General features: G+C 37.2%; 1 protein-coding gene and 1 long non-coding RNA gene across 7 annotated transcripts in view; both read right to left on the bottom strand.

Annotated features, from left to right (window-relative positions):
* C4H1orf21 (chromosome 4 C1orf21 homolog) overlaps window positions 1-16,201 on the bottom strand; it is a 185,379-nt gene that overhangs the window by 37,501 nt on the left and 131,677 nt on the right. The window lies entirely within an intron of this gene.
* Window positions 845-12,732, bottom strand: LOC144588865 (uncharacterized). Its single transcript, XR_013544602.1, has 2 exons — window positions 7,967-12,732; window positions 845-7,818 (listed from the first exon to the last, which is right to left on the bottom strand). It is a non-coding gene; the product is annotated as an uncharacterized LOC144588865 (long non-coding RNA).

Genomic DNA, 16,201 nt, shown 5'->3' on the forward strand with positions numbered 1-16,201 from the left:
TGGTCTTCTCGGGTGACAGAGAAGGTGGGGCATATGAACTCTGGATTCATTATTATTCCTACACCTAGCACTGAACTCTGGGTTGAAGTGATGCACAAACACAGCTTCTAGAAAATACTGCATTCCAGTTCTAACTATCATCTGTTTCAAAGGATGTTCTAATGAGTTTACTGGGTACACACATGGATCCAGCCATAGTGGTCTTAAGTAACCTAATATGCAGAAGAAGAAGAAAACTAGACTAATCCTTGTTTTCAGAACAGTGAGTAGAAATACACACACCAATTGTTTCCTTGACACTTTAGTCTGTGGAAAAGTTCCAGAAAAAAAATAACTCATTAGAAGTGAAGGCTGAAAGAAGAAATGAGGTCACAGACCTCAAAAATACACATTTCTTTGCAATCCCAAGACAGGATTTTTCTGTTCATCAATTAGATGTCTCTGGAAGGTAAAACCAAACCAAAAGAACCCCATATACTTAGTGTTCATGATCAGTCACTGTTTATTTATAGCACCAGGCGATCAAAGCTATAATGTTTGTGAGGGGAGCCAGATGTAGGCATTCATTAGGGTTCCACCAGATTTCGTCTCACTGCAGAACAACTGTTCTTAGGCAGAAGAGGCACAAAAATATTGCCTTAAAACCACTAACAGTAAATATGTTTATTTCTTTAAGAAGATTAGTTGCCATTGTTTCCCTTTCTGCAATGACTTCTGTGCCATCATTTCTCTATTTTCTGTATCACCTTCTTTCTGAATTGATCACATTAACAATCCCAGCCAAATCAAGGAATCACACAGCAAACCAGAATATGTCACACTGCTACAGTGCCAATTATATTTGCTCTAAGGCTTTAAGAACAAAGGAAAATGAAAGTGAGACCAGTGCCTTCGGCTTATGACATCTGTTATCCCACTTGGACTGGCAACCACATAGCGAATACACATGATACTACAAAGCCTATTAAATGGAGTTATGCTCCAAAATCACTGAAGGCAAATTTGAAGTAGGCACATTGTTCCCTCTATACATGCAATATATTTGAGGTTAGTGCATTGTTCCCTTTGTAGATGCAATACTTTCAAAACTCTCACAGAAAAACATCAAAGTGTTTCCTGATGCTGCCAAAACCATTCATAAAAACCAATTAGTTCTTTTAGTTCACCACTGATTAACTGATATTTCTCAAGTTTGTTTAACCCTCTGGCAGATTTCAAATCTATCACTACACGTTGGCATTGAAATCTGTAAACTGATTGTGAACTGTGTAAGGATGTACCCTCTTTTGCCTATCTTGAATCCACTGCCAATCAACTTTATTACATGCCTGAAGATCCTTCAAAGCCAACACTTCCATTCTGCATAAAAAGACTCCGTGAAGTTCTGATTACATACTGTTCAAGTGAAGATATAACTCTGAGCTTAACATCTGTATACTCTGCTTGCCTATTTGATTAAATGGTCAGTGTTTCCTATGATCATTTCAGCACACATGCACCTCTGTTATCTGAAGATTATTCGTATACCCTTTCGTGTAGAAGCCAACATCAAAGCCAAAGTGATTATATTTGCTGAATGTGTTAATTATCTTTTCACTGCACTAGGGCAGCTTCACTTGGAAGAATTTCAGAGTATTAACAGAGAGTGGCAACTGTGTGGCTAGGTGCTAACGGCAGAGTAGGAACAGCATCATCACTATAATTGCCTCCCAGTACTCTTCACTACAAACCAATTTCAAGTAAGTTTATTAATTCCTTTTAAAATAATTCTCTCTCTCTCTCTCTCATAACTTACCTTGGAAGACTGCAGATCAGAATCTATATCTTCCTCTGCTACAACAAGTTTTCACACAATAGAACCAATCTTTTATTGGCTTTGTAAATCTCATCATCCACATCACCAGATCCCTATGTAGAAGGCACTGAGTGTAGGAAAGCTCTCTATAGAGCAGTGGTTCTTAACCTTTGTTACTCGGATGTTTTTGAACTGCAACTCCCAGAAACCCCAGCCAGCACAGTTGGTGGTGAAGGCTTCTGGGAGTTGATGTCCAAAACTCCTGAGTAACCCAAGGTTAAGAACCAGTGCTATAGAGCATCATTTAATGATCCCACATGGGACTTTGCAGCTGCATGTCAGGGGAACTGCAAATGTCATTTTATCTTCCTAGCTGTGTAACCCTAAATACCCAGGATGGCAAACCCGACTGACATACCGTTGTATGTGACATCATACTTTAGAGGGCCATGCTAATTTTAAAAACCTGACAATGCATAAATGAGTCTTAGGTTTCTGTGTATAGCACCAAACTTACATTTTCCTTTCCTTTTTTAAGGACAGTCATTTCCTTGAGATCCATTTTTTACTCCCCCTCCCAACCTTCTGCATCAACAATTTGCAACTCACCAAGTCATTAATACGTACATACAAATAAAAATAATCTTAGATGGCAGTGATAACATTTAATAATGAGATGTGCTTGTTTTAGTGTAAACCACAATTGTCTCTTCTTCAGGGCAATGACCTATCAAAGGTATCTCATAAATATTTCAACAACGATGAAGGTATTATCAATAATTTATATGCTTCACTGTGGCAGGACTCTTCAAACAAACATTAGGCAACAGCATACAGTAATTTTGTGTGTCCCAAAAATACAGCCACTGTTTAACATGGAAAAAAAAAATCCTCCCTTTTTATTACACTCACAAAAGTAAACTCCTGCTTGCAGAACACAGGAAGCCAGAGAATGAATTCTCCTTATTTACCACCACAATACAGAAGCAGCTTTTTGGAACATTAACCCTCAGAGGCTGCTAATCCAACCCAAACCAGCCCAGCCACAGGCTCTGATTTACACCTACTTCGAGCAATTGTCCCAAATCCCAGGTAAGGCTGTTTTCTTTTCAGTACTCTATACGCTTGAGACAGGATCTTCTGGCTATTCTACTGGGTGAAAAGCACACATACAGACTTTCTCTGAGTTCTCCACTTCCACCTCAAATGCAATAAAAATATTGCAGCATGTTTGACCAAACGCCTTAGTTGTTTTCCTTGCAACTTTGGCATTACATAAAAAGCTAGTGACAACAGGATCATCTAAATACAGTATAGATTTCTAGTCTTATTTGAATCCATTCCCCACTTCCTTCTTTTTTAGTGTTTACGTGAACAACTATTTTGTTCTAGTAATTAAGTTGTCAGCCTGCCAGAAACCTCATGTTATGCAGGCCACATCCCTAATTTCCTACCATCACAAGCAGTACAAATCAGCTGGAGAGCATTGATTATGCTGTAAACTTACAACAAAGTAGTATTTAGATGCATTTGGTGGCGGGAGAATAAATTCAGGTTATCATGTGGCTCTACAATTTAGTATTGAAACTGCACATTGTTTTCCCCAAACTGGCAAGCATATGCACGGACATAATTGGGAGCACTATTAAAATATTCCAACATCCTTCTGTAAATAAAGCCACTGGAAAAGATCGGCTCTTTAACAAGAGTCCTAGCCCCTTTCAATGCAATCATGGAAGGTAATGATTATTTTACTGTTCAGATGGCGTCACACAGACGCCAGTATATACAACTGTGACAAGAGTCGATAAGCTTTGGCACAGCTCTGCTATTGATGGACATTTTGCCCTGGGCTCCCAGAAAAATACATTTCATGATCTGCCACTGGAGCACGGCGTCTCTTCTTTATTTATTTATTTTTTTAAAAAAGAATCTCTCATAATTGAGGCACTTCAGGCAATAATGGAGCCTGGCATGTTTATTTTACTAGATGGTGCACAGCTTTTGCCCACAGCCTCTGAGTCGTGCAACAGTTTAAAATATGGTTTATGGTTGCATTCTACTGGAGAAAGAATTATCCAACTCTCCTTGCCCTCATATCAGACAAACTGCTTTCATTACAAGCAAAACAAAGAAGCTCTTACATATTTCAAAAACAGGAAACAGATTGGTAATGTTCGCAAGACTGAAGTCTCGTGCATCTTTTATGTACCTAAAATGTCAGACTGCGTGAAAGCATGAAAGGAAAAACACTACAAAAATAGAAGCCCTTCTGAATCAAGAGTCAGAAAATCTCCAGTAATCTCAACACTCCATCTTTGGCTTTTAGGAGAAAGGGATGAGCTAGATTGTTTACTGAATGTGAAGCTTTATTTAAGCTACATCTTCCATATAAATCTTTTAGAGCCACTTAATATTTATCAGATCTTTGGGGTGAATAATAGATGATGATGGCAGGCGAAATCATTTGTGTCCTTAAAACATTTTCTTCAGAGTGAAAAAAAGCTGAAGACAACAAGTCCTGGGGGAATTTCTTTGGGCAAGGAAAGAACAATCTGTTTTCCTCAACACTTTACACTTCATTAGCACATTTTCCTCTAGTAGTCTCAGAGGAATTTACAAACAGTAATGAATTGAACATCTTAAATGGAAGAAAGTTTAAATCATAACTATACATCAACTACAGTAGGGCTTAGAAGTCTGGGAAAGACCTTCTGCTATAGCATTCTGGCCATTTAGCCATTGGTGGGATTTCTTCAGGTTGCTACACCTCTCTCTCTCTCTCAGAGGTATACAGTGTAAGGTAATTTTAAACGTATGCTCAATTGTGCAGACAAACCACTGCATCATCCATCCATTCATCTGATTGACCGGAGGTACATTTACCCTGGCCCTTTTGGTGTAGCCTGGTGCTGTCTAACCAAGGTTGCTTGAGATCGGAGGGAGGAGTGAGATTTCATTTAGCATGATCCTCACGTCCAAATGGCATATCAACCTCTAGCGACCATACAGATTCTTCCATTGTCAAACAAACACTTCCCATGCTCCTCTGCAGAGGGGCAGGGGGAAGTGAAACAATTATTTTGTTCATCTGCTACCATTTCGCCGAAAATAAGACCTAACCTGAAAATAAGCCCTAGTATGATTTTTCAGGATGCTCGTAATGTAAGCCCTGCCCCAGAAATAAGCCCCAGTGAAGTAAAACCCTGCCCTCCACCGTTGTGCAGCAACCAGAAGAAGGTGACATGACTGTATTTGAATAAATGTAGATGGTTGTATATGAAAAATAATAAAACAACCCCTGAAAATAAGCCCTAATGCATTTTTGGAGCAAAAATTAATATAAGACCCTGTCTTATTTTTGGGGAAACAGGGTAGACTATCACAGATGTGCTGAACCACTTAGATTAATTAAAAATTAATTCCATTTCCCTTGTGTATAGTACCAATCAAAACCATGGGTGCAGGCAGTTCCTCAATCGGCATTGCACAGCAGGAATATTTTTTAACATTTAATCTAACAGGTTTAGCACTTAAGCAATGGTTTAGCAGAGGCAAAAAAAAAGTTTTGGTGGGGGGCAGGGGAAATGTTCATTTTGCTGATATCCCGAAGCAGCTCATTTATCTTCATGTTACCCGAAATCCAAACTGGAAGAAGCCTTGGCAGCTTTGTCAACTGCAAGCCTCGATTTTGGTCCATTCACAGCAACTGCACACACGGGGAATGAACAGCATTAGTAGCTGCCTGCACACAGCTATGTATTTTCAGTCCTACAGTACAGCACTGTGGAACTGAGGAATTCCACAGGTTATTATAAAAGATATAAGCATTTTAAATAAAGATTTATTGCAGGATAAACTAGAGCCACTTTGTGATCAGTAACAGTAGCAGGTAATATGTAAAAAGTTTAAAACACTGTACTGGTAACCTTCCCTTCATGGATTGCCGGACCATGAAGAAGGCTGACCACCAAAGAATTGATGCTTTTGAACTGTGGTGCTGGAGGAGACTCTTTTAATTTTTTTAAATAACCAAAACAGATACAAGAATACAAAATACTTACTAATACAATCTAAAATACAGTGCACCCCCATACCCACGGGACCTTTTGGAGCAACACTTTTATTACGAACCTCCTTTCCAAAATTGTATTGATTGTTGCTTAGAGGCTTTCCCCTTTCCTTTCACTAATACAAATTCAATAAATTTACCCCAAATAGCATAAAAATATTTAAACTTATTTCCCCTCTTTTCATCTTAAGTTCAGTAGTCAATTTATCATTTAACATAATGTCCCATACTTCATTATACCAATCTTCTAATTTAATATCATTTTTATCTTTCCAGAATCTAGCTATTAATATTCTAGCACTTGTCGTAAGATTAGAAATCAATTCCTTTGAGCAATAATCAAATTCTATCTTATAAAAAATTGAGAGCAAAGCAATTTTAGAATTAAGTTCAATATCTTTTCCAAATATATCACATATTTCTTTAAAAATCAATTTCCAAAATTTCTAAATCAATTTACACTCCCACCACATATGATAACATGTGCCAATTTCTTCATCACATTTTCAACAGGCCTTAGAATAGTCTGAGTTTATTATGTTCAATTTCATCGGAGTCATGTACCACTTTAAACTAATTTTAATATTTTTCCTTTATTCTTACTGATATTAATCTTAAAACCCTCATCTTCCAAATTTTTGTCCAATCCTCTGTTTTAATTTCTGTCTTTAAATCATGCTCCCAAATTGATTTCAAACCTTCTATTTCAGTCTCTTTTTCCTCTTGTTCCAAAATTAGGTTATAAATTCTGCTTACCACTCCCTTCCTCAAAGCATCTTTCTGCATGTCTTCATGTGATGATACAAATTGTTCATAGTACATTCTCTACATTTGCCATTAATCTTCAACCATTCATTTGTCTAACTATCTAATTGGATATAATTATACAATGATAGTTTATTAGTTTGAAGTTTAACTATAATCTGATTTTTCGATCTCATTCTAATCATCTAATCTTCAATCTGGCAACTTTTTAATCCTTAAACAAATCAGCTAAACCCTTCATGTTTGCTGGGAAATTTTCTATTTTGGTCACTAATTTTAGTAGTGAAGTAAAGGGACATAACTTCTTTTTATATCTGTTCCAGGGGTTGTTCACCTGATTTATTGTGTTTTTTTACTACATTAAACAAATATTTTTCAATATTCCCATTTATTTCTGAGGATTCCCTATTCCACCAAATTAACCTTCCTTTGTTATATATAATATCTCCAATAAATCTTAGTTGATTTGCTATATAATAATTTTTATATTAGCAATACCTAAACCTCCACTTTTTAAGCCTTATACCAATATCTTTTATTTATTCTTGATTTTTTTTACCTTCATTACAAAATCCATTAATTAATCCCTGCCAATACTTAAAATCTTCTTCTTCTAATTGTGTTGGGAGCATCCGGAATAAAAAAGTAATTTTTGATAATATTTTCATTTTTATCATAACGATTCTCCCAAACCACGATAGTTTCAATTTAGAATACTTCTACAATTTATATTTAATATCACTTTTGCTAAAATTTTGCTCCTTTAATTTTTGAGTCACTTTAACTATATTTATACCTAAATATTTAATATATTTACACATTTTAAAACCATATTTACAAATGTTTCTTGTTCATATTTATTGTAATTAAACATCATTATTTGTGTTTTTTGCCAGTTAATAGTTAATCCTGTTATTTCCCCAAATTTTTCTAAATGATTTTTAATTTTATCCATACTTTCTAATGGGTTTTTAATAGTTAATAATTAACCACCAGCAAATAAATTAATCTTAATTGTCTTTTTTACCTAATCCTTTAATTAATTCATCATTTCTTATTGCATTAGCTAACAGTTCTATAATCATACAAAACAATATTGGTGAAAGTGGGCAGCCTTGTCTTGTACCTCGGCCTAGAAAAATCCGCTCTGTTAAACCATCATTAACCATTACTTCTGAAGTATTATCTGAATATAATTGATCTATAACCCCAATAAATCTTCTACCAAATCCCCAACTCTTTGTAAGCAGCTTTAATGTTGGCCATTCCACACAATCAAAGGCCTTAAATATGTCTAGTGATAAAACAGTTGCCTTTGTTTTTTCCTTTTCTACCTCATATATAATGTTCAAAACTCACCTAGTTAAATTATCCATTTGTCTTCCCTTTATAAAAGCCACATTGATCCTCTTTAATATAATTTGCTATTAAATCTATTTAATCTATTTGCTAATATAGCAGTAAAAATCTTAGCATTTTGATTTATTAGAGATGCAGGTCTATAAGATCCTGGATCTGTTAGATCCTTGTTCGGTTTTGGGATAAGAATTGTTAATGAAGGTGGCATTGTCTCTCCTTCCAATATTTTATTATAAAACATTTTTAGCTTAGGTATCAAAATGGAACTAAGATGTTTATAATATTCTGGACCCAATCCATCAGGGCCTGGTGTTTTACCATTTCTCAGTTTATTAATGACTTCTGCAATTTCTTCTTCTTTAATCTCTTCTTCTAATATTCTTTTATGAAATTCCAATAATTTAGTTTATAAATTCTCATTTCTTTAATTTTCTATATGCTCTTTCAGTACATTGTTTCCTTTATATGATTTGTGATAAAATTATTGAAAAATCTTCAATTTATCTTTCATTATATTACCCCTCTTGCCTGCTCTATCTTTAATTATCCCAATCGTGTTTTTAATCTTCTATTTTTACACATTCTAGCTAATAATTTTGAGTTTTTATTGCTAAATTTAAAAAAAATCTTCTTTATATACATCAGATCCTTCTGAACTTTCTCTAAGTTTTCTAGTTCCTTTCTCTTTGCCTGAATTTCTGCCATCTGGAGGAGACTCTTGAGAATCCCCTGGACTGCAAGGAGAACAAACCTATCCATTCTAAAGGAAATCAACCCTGAGCGCTCACTGGAAGGACAGATTCTGAAGCTGAGGCTTCGATACTTTGGCCATCTCATGAGAAGAGAAGACTCCCTCGAAAAGACCCTAATGTTGGGAAAGTGTGAAGGCAAGAGGAGAAGGGGACAACAGAGGATGGGATGGTTGGACAGTGTTATCAAAGCTACCAACATGAATTCGACCCAACTCCGGGAGGCAGTGGAAAACAGGAGGGCCTGGCGTGCTCTGGTCCATGGGGTCACTAAGAGTCGGACACGACTTAACGACTAAACAACAACTAGTAACCTACTCATCCTCAAATTAATCTTAGGCATTTTCCAACTAAAAGACTGCCGCAGAGCTGCCTTTTTATTTAAGAATTACAGTTCAATACATGTTGTTCACGATTTACAACTTTTATACGGCAAGCTGTCCTCTCAACACATCACAGGCAAGCAAAACAGAGTCAACTTTGCAGTCTTTGCAGTTTCTTTAGCAAGGACCTTGTGTATACCTGCCAACCTTTCACAGATGGAAACTGGCAGATTTGAATTTGTAACATGCTGAGGATCACTACCTGTGACCTTACCCTCCGTTACCAAAGGCTGAAGGCTGCTCTTTCTTACTTTGTCTACTATGTGCAGGCAGTGCTATCAATAAACCTACTGTAAACATTTACTTAAAGCTGAATAAAGTTTAATAAGACATTTCATTTCACAGTGCAACTTGCTGAGCATATTATAGAACAGCTGCAACCCTCATTATTATTATACAGATTTAGCAATAGTTATTGTCCAGACAAGAGAACCAGAAGGGAAAGAATATGCTGCATTTTGTGACTGTGATATGCCTTGCAAGGCAAATGAGCAAAAATGTGCCAGTACAGTTAAGAACATTTAAGAAGGCATCTCCAGCTTCCATCTAGAAGGCAAAATAGGGTTAGCAAGACCAGAATATGATTTTATACACTGATATGTTTATTTTATTATTGACAGCCATTCATAGATAATCATAAATTATTTTCTCACCTTACATTTAATGATACCATTTCCTTCTGGCTATTGCTATTTTTTGTATTTACTGCTGGTTTATTGACCATAATAAAATTGCTGATAAAGATGAAGACAGAGACTGTCTTTAGAAAATAGGGAGACTGAGCTGATGTGGCAGAGTAGCTGCATACTCGCATCAGGCACAGCTGTAAACAGATATCTCTGAATTAAGAGCCTTATTCATTCATTCATTCATTCATTCATTCATTCATTCATTCATTCATTCATTCATTCATTCATACATTCATTCATACATACATACATACATACATACATACATACATACATACATACATACATACATACATACATACATACATACATACATACATACATACATACATACATACATACATACCACCCATTTGGCCACTCTGGGAGGTTTACAACATATAAATACAACCAATCAAATACAATTTAACATAACAAAGAATGGAAATAATAAAATGTGAATAAGCAGTAACTCAAAGCATAAAAATACATAAAAATAAGAGATTTAAAAACATTCAAAACATGTAAGATGGTGGACTGGCCAGATAGACTAGTTAGGCTCAGCTGAGTTCGGAGGTATGATGTCTTCAAATGCCTACCTAAATTACCAGGTTTTTAAATGACTTTTAAAATTCACCAGTGAAGGGGCCAAACGAATTCCAGAGGGGACTTCATTCCACAACTGAGGAGCAACCACTGAGAAGGCCTGGTTTGTCATCTTCTCCCTCCAGGCCTCTCTTGAGGTTAGCATCCTCAGCTGGCCTGCTTGGTGTGTTCTTCTAGGATGGGAAGATCTTGTTTGACGTATGCATTCTGCCAGGCATTGAGGTCCCAAACTGTTTTGGGCTTTATACCTTAAAACCATCACCCTGAAGCTGGCATGGAAATGGAAGGTAACCAGTGTAAGCCAGCCAGAACTGGGGTGATATGATGATATATATTCACTCCACTCAATAGTCTGGCCGTGGTGTACTGGATCTGCTGAAGTTTCCATGACAGTCTCATAGGTAGCCCCACGTAGAGAGCATACCTAAGGAGTTTAGTTGGTACAAGAGATCAGCTTTATTTATCCAACAATGCCCACCATCAGCCTTGGGTCCCCACTAGGGAAGAAAGGCAGGATAAACATCTATCCATCCATCTCCTCCTTTCCCTCCAAGACAGCCCTAGACTATTCCACTGGATTGTAATTCTCTAGCAGATTTTTCTAAGAATTTCAATAAATTAAAAGCCCAGAATGGATTCACATGGAGCTATGACACTCAAAATAGCTTCAAACTGGTATAATTACGTATGTAATGGAGATACATCTACACACTCATCCACACATTCTTTTAAATTAAAACTAATGGCACACTTCCTCCTTCCACTTGAATAGGTTTATTTTTACTGGGTACAAATCTGCTCATTTGTGCAAGAAAACTGTTGCAGGCATGCTTCCTAATCACGGAAGCAACTTCAGCAAGTAATGATTCTTGCAGTAATACCACAGACCGCATCATTTAAGGGCAGCCAGCAACGCTGCCTCTCTACTGATGGGATCCTAACAAAACAACACACATAGATAGAGCAGCTAGCCACTTCTATGGAGGAGTCCTTTCGAGATCAAAGGAACCCTCAATTCATTTTATCACAGTACCAGAGCAGTTCTTGCTGACTGGGAAATACCACCTTAAGATAATGAGCTTATGGGGTGTGTGGCCTGGAACAATATGGTGAAAGGCTGAACTTCCCAAGAGTTCCTGTCCTGTGGAAATAGAAGACAGAGGAAAGGAGGCTCCAGTGACTTATGGATAAGTAAATTCTTATTTTTTATGAAATACAGTATCCTGGGGAGTAGGAGTGAAGCAGGAGTAAATTAAAGTGAAGTGGAATGCCTGCAGCAGTGGTTGGAAGAAGGGGAGGGGGAGCCTTGGTGACGAAGTGGAAGCCAAGGGAAGGAGAGGAGAGGAATCATCCCCTCATCTCTTGATTGCTGGCTGTGAGGCTAAAAGAGTAACACCCCACTGGCTGATGAGAGTTGATTAAGCTGAACGGAATGTAATACATTGTTTTAAAAGTCTCCTACTGATACTGGGAAACTGAAAGAGTCACAGGCTGAAAAATGTTTGATGCTTAGATGAACTGCCCGTAACATTTGATTGCTCCCTGTTCCCTGAGCCCAAATATCACCTGGTGTTTGAAAATAGTGAATAAATAGAAGAAAAATAAATAGATTAACAAGACAAACTAAAAGTGAAACTAGAGAAACTTTGTAATGTTTTGCTAAGCAGGACTGATAAAGTGCTCTTGAGCTCCATTTGTTGGTGCCTTGTATAATTTCACCCAGTTTCTTTCTTTCTTTCCCCCCTCTATTTGCTCTTTTGATTCAAGTATTTTGCTGGTGACCTTACTAAGATAATTTGGACTGTGTATAAGACTGGACTAAAGAAGATTATTAATGAGACAAGGAAGATCAGGATAGAGGGAAAGGAGAGCTGCAGTTAAAAATATAAGAGAAAGTAGTGTTGTTTGGAACAGAGTAGACTGAATCAAGATCAGTATCTAGTTCTGGATCTAAACTTTCTAAACCCCCTGTATGTATGTATGTGTGTGTGTGTGTGTGTGGAGCTGAGCCAATGGACCAGACAATGCCCCCCCCGAGGCCAAGAGGCCAGTGGAATTTAATTCAGAAGAGGTAAATAATTATAGGTGGGATGGTGAAAGGGAGGGAACTTTCTGTGTAATAATGTTAGTGGTTGCTATGTCATTTATAGGGACAGTTAGGGTGTGCACAAGAAACCTAGGATTAGGAAGGAGTATAATGGTTAAACAGATAAAATTAATTACTTGGAATGTTAGAGGCCTAGGAACAAATGTAAAGAGGGCAAAGATACAAAATGTGTTAAGAGTAATGTGGACATAGTGTTTTTACAAGAAACTCACCAGAAAAAAGGAGGGTCTAAATCAGTGGTTTAGTCAGCCTGCCTTCTAAACGTTTTGTGCTATTACTCCCCATCAGCCCCATTCTGTATGTTCTATGATATAGGACTACGGCAAGTTGTTTTCCAAAACATCTGGAGGGCTAACCCCACTAGTGTTTCAGAGCATGAAACATTAAGAAATGGCTGGTTTCACAGGTGCTCATTAACAGCATTTTCACTTGTGCTCCTCACCTGGCTGGGCTTCTTGAGCACCATGCTCACAATCAGGAAGCACACACAAAACATGGATTCATGGAGCTCTTCAATGGACACCATTCTCAGAGTCGGTAATCTCACTGCTCTTATAAATTAGGAGCGCTTTAATCAAACTTCAAATGGAGACAGAGGGGAATCTGAGATTACTGGCAGCCTCTTCTGCAAAGAGGTTCACTGGGATCACAGACGTCTTTAGATAAGAAATCAATTAATTTCTTGTGTCACAATAATAGTCCTCTCAGAGCATGCTAGTAGTTTGTTTTTGTTTTGTTTGACAGATTGAGAATAAGCAGGCTACAATAAGAAAACCCATTTTCTTAAATTGAGTAACAGTTTGATGGAATAGAGGGCAGAAGCCCAATGATGCTGGCAAAAAGAAGACGAAATGCTTTAATCTGTGCAGAACGATGGGAAGCTACTGTACAACTACTCTGCACAACCAAGTCAGTACACAACAGCATTGATACCTGACAGATATTCCATCCAGTAACATTAAATTATTCAGATTTGTGACAGGGGATGGGGTCTCTTATTGAGTGGTTTCAGGCCGTACATATTTTTATCTTTTTATCTGTTTTTATTGTGCTAGAAGTTAATAATTATAAAGGAAAAACATGACAGATGTCCTTGTAGCAGAGAAAAGGTCCCATTTAGCTCTGTGCAATTTTAATATGCTTCTAGATCAGAAACATTGACTTGGAATGGACACATTCCAAGGATGTAACATTTAAATTATGTGACCACAAAGGCTGTAATATTTAGAATACATGGCTACAAAAGGCATACAAGATGGTGATCGTCCATGCTAGAGGAAATAAAATTAATTTGCCTAGCTATTTTATTGTGAGCTACAATGGAAATGTTCACTGAAAGGGACTGAAAATATTTATTTATTAAACTGATATCCTACAGGCGTTCTAACCAGCTACCAATAGCAAAATGTGGAGTTAAAAAAGAGGATTTTGAGGAAATTGTAAAGTAATAGCCAATAAATTAAAAATGCAACAATGGAAAACAGGCAGAACTAAAGCAATTAAACCTTTTTCAACAACAGACCAGCTTTCATATAAATATATGGAATTCTCATCAAGGTGCAGAAATCTTTTTACAAATTCATGGACATAAGCTAAATAGAACCTTTCTGTTCAGAAGAATTAATACCTCTTCTTAACAGATGTTTCTAGACTGGGATAGAGAAAGCCTGGCTTTCAGATACTGCTGACTATAATGTTTATCGGCCTCAGGCTGAGGGGAAATGGGTATTGCAGTTCAGCAGCATATAGAGAGCCATGGGTTCTAAATTGTAGAGTTTTATTTACAACTTTGCACACTGTAGTTTAGAGTGACTGGGAAGGATTTTTCTAGGCTGAGGTCTATCTAACTGATTGTTCCTTCAAGCTTTTGGAATTCAAAGAAAGCCCCAACTCTCTGCTGAGTGTTGGTTGGTTAGTGGCAGCTGTTTGTTGCTCTTGATCTCTTTGGTTAGTTGCTAGTATGTGTGCAATAAAGAAAACATTATACGAAAGCCTGTAAGTTCACGCAAATGTAAGTAAATCACAGAATCATAGAAAAATGAAGTTGGAAGGGGCCTACAAGGTCATCAAGTCCAAATCCCTGCTCAGTGCAAGAATACAATCAAAGCATATCTGCCAGGTGATTATCCAAGTTTTTCTTGAATGCCTCCAGTGGTGGAGCACTCACCAACTCCCGAGGTAAGTGGTTCCACTGTCATACGGTTCTAATAGTTAAGGTGTTTTTCTGATATTCAACCGAAATCTGGCTTCCTTTCACTTGAGCCCATTGTTGTGTGTCCTGCACTCTGGAATGATCGAGAACAGATCCTGTCCTTCTGCTGTATGATAGCCTTTCAAATATTTGAAAAGTGCTATCATATCACCCCTAAGTCTTGTTTTCTCAAGGCTAAACATGCCCAATTCTTTCAGTCTTTCTTCATAAGAAAGGAAAGGCCTGGTTTCCAGCCCCCTGATCATCCTTGTCACTCTCCTCTGAACTTGTTCCAATTTGTTAGCATCCTTCTTGAAGTGTGGTGTCCAGAACTGGACACAAGACTCAAGGTGAGGCCTAACCAGTGCTAAATAGAAACATTTTAATCCTTTTTCCTACAAATATATCAGAATGAGTCATTAAGACTTTAAGACTTAATGAGAAAAGTGTGGACTCTGGGGAACTTGTACCTATTCTTCTCTGTGGCTCTCTACTGTGAAGCAGAAAGAGAATTTTACCAGAAATCCAAAACTCTACAACCCTATTCTAGAAGCATCTCACTGCACACTTTTAGAAACAGAATGCTACATCAGATGGGCCCTGCTCTAAAGCAGTTCTCGTGTCTTATAAGTGCAACAAGGTAATTACAAGTTCGTAACTGAAAACACACACACACACACACAAAAGGAAGCTGATCTTTCACATGTTATCTAAATCTTAAGTATGCCAAACTATGTATGGTCTACGAATGTCAACACACTCACATGATTTATTTAGCAAATTATATACACATTGGAATAAGCAAAGACTGGAGATTACATCCACCAGTAGGTTTATAAATGCTAGACTGATTCTTGGAGGGAGTTTTAATGCTTGCAAAGCCCTTAAAAAGGCTGATGAACACCAGATATAATGTTTTATTTCTAGTGAATCACTTTGAAATTTTTCATTCTGTACACACTGTTAAATAATTAGCGTGTTTGGCTTTTATGCTAGAGCTGATCTCTCTTGCTGCTCCTCTGCACCAAGCTTGCAAAGAATTCTTACATTACTCTCAAATGTCTCTCAAAAAAAAATTAACATCACAAGAATCTAGTAGCCCCTTTAAACAGGACAACTCAACATAAAAAAAAACTATTATTACTGGGAGCCATTAACACATTTGCATTGAGGCATAAGTAAACTGTGTTGGAGGGATACCACAAACCATGGAGGGATGCCACAAATGTCTTACCATAGCCTAGCATTACTTTTCTGGATATGTTTTTGTGGCCAATATAGGTAATCTAAAAATGATCTTGAATACCATGCTGTTCATTACAGTCTTGCTTTCACATCAGTGATGGTGATAGTGCATGGGTGAGAACGTGTGGTTCTCCAGATATTACTGGTTCCCACGATCTTTTGCCCTTTATTATATGTAGTTCACTGAAATGGTGGAGGGCCAAATGTTTTCCATCCTTGCAACAGTATTTGCGTCTGCTGCTCTGTATGTCACTTCCCTTA

Source organism: Pogona vitticeps, chromosome 4, assembly GCF_051106095.1.
Source record: "Pogona vitticeps strain Pit_001003342236 chromosome 4, PviZW2.1, whole genome shotgun sequence".
Lineage (NCBI taxonomy): Eukaryota > Metazoa > Chordata > Lepidosauria > Squamata > Agamidae > Pogona > Pogona vitticeps.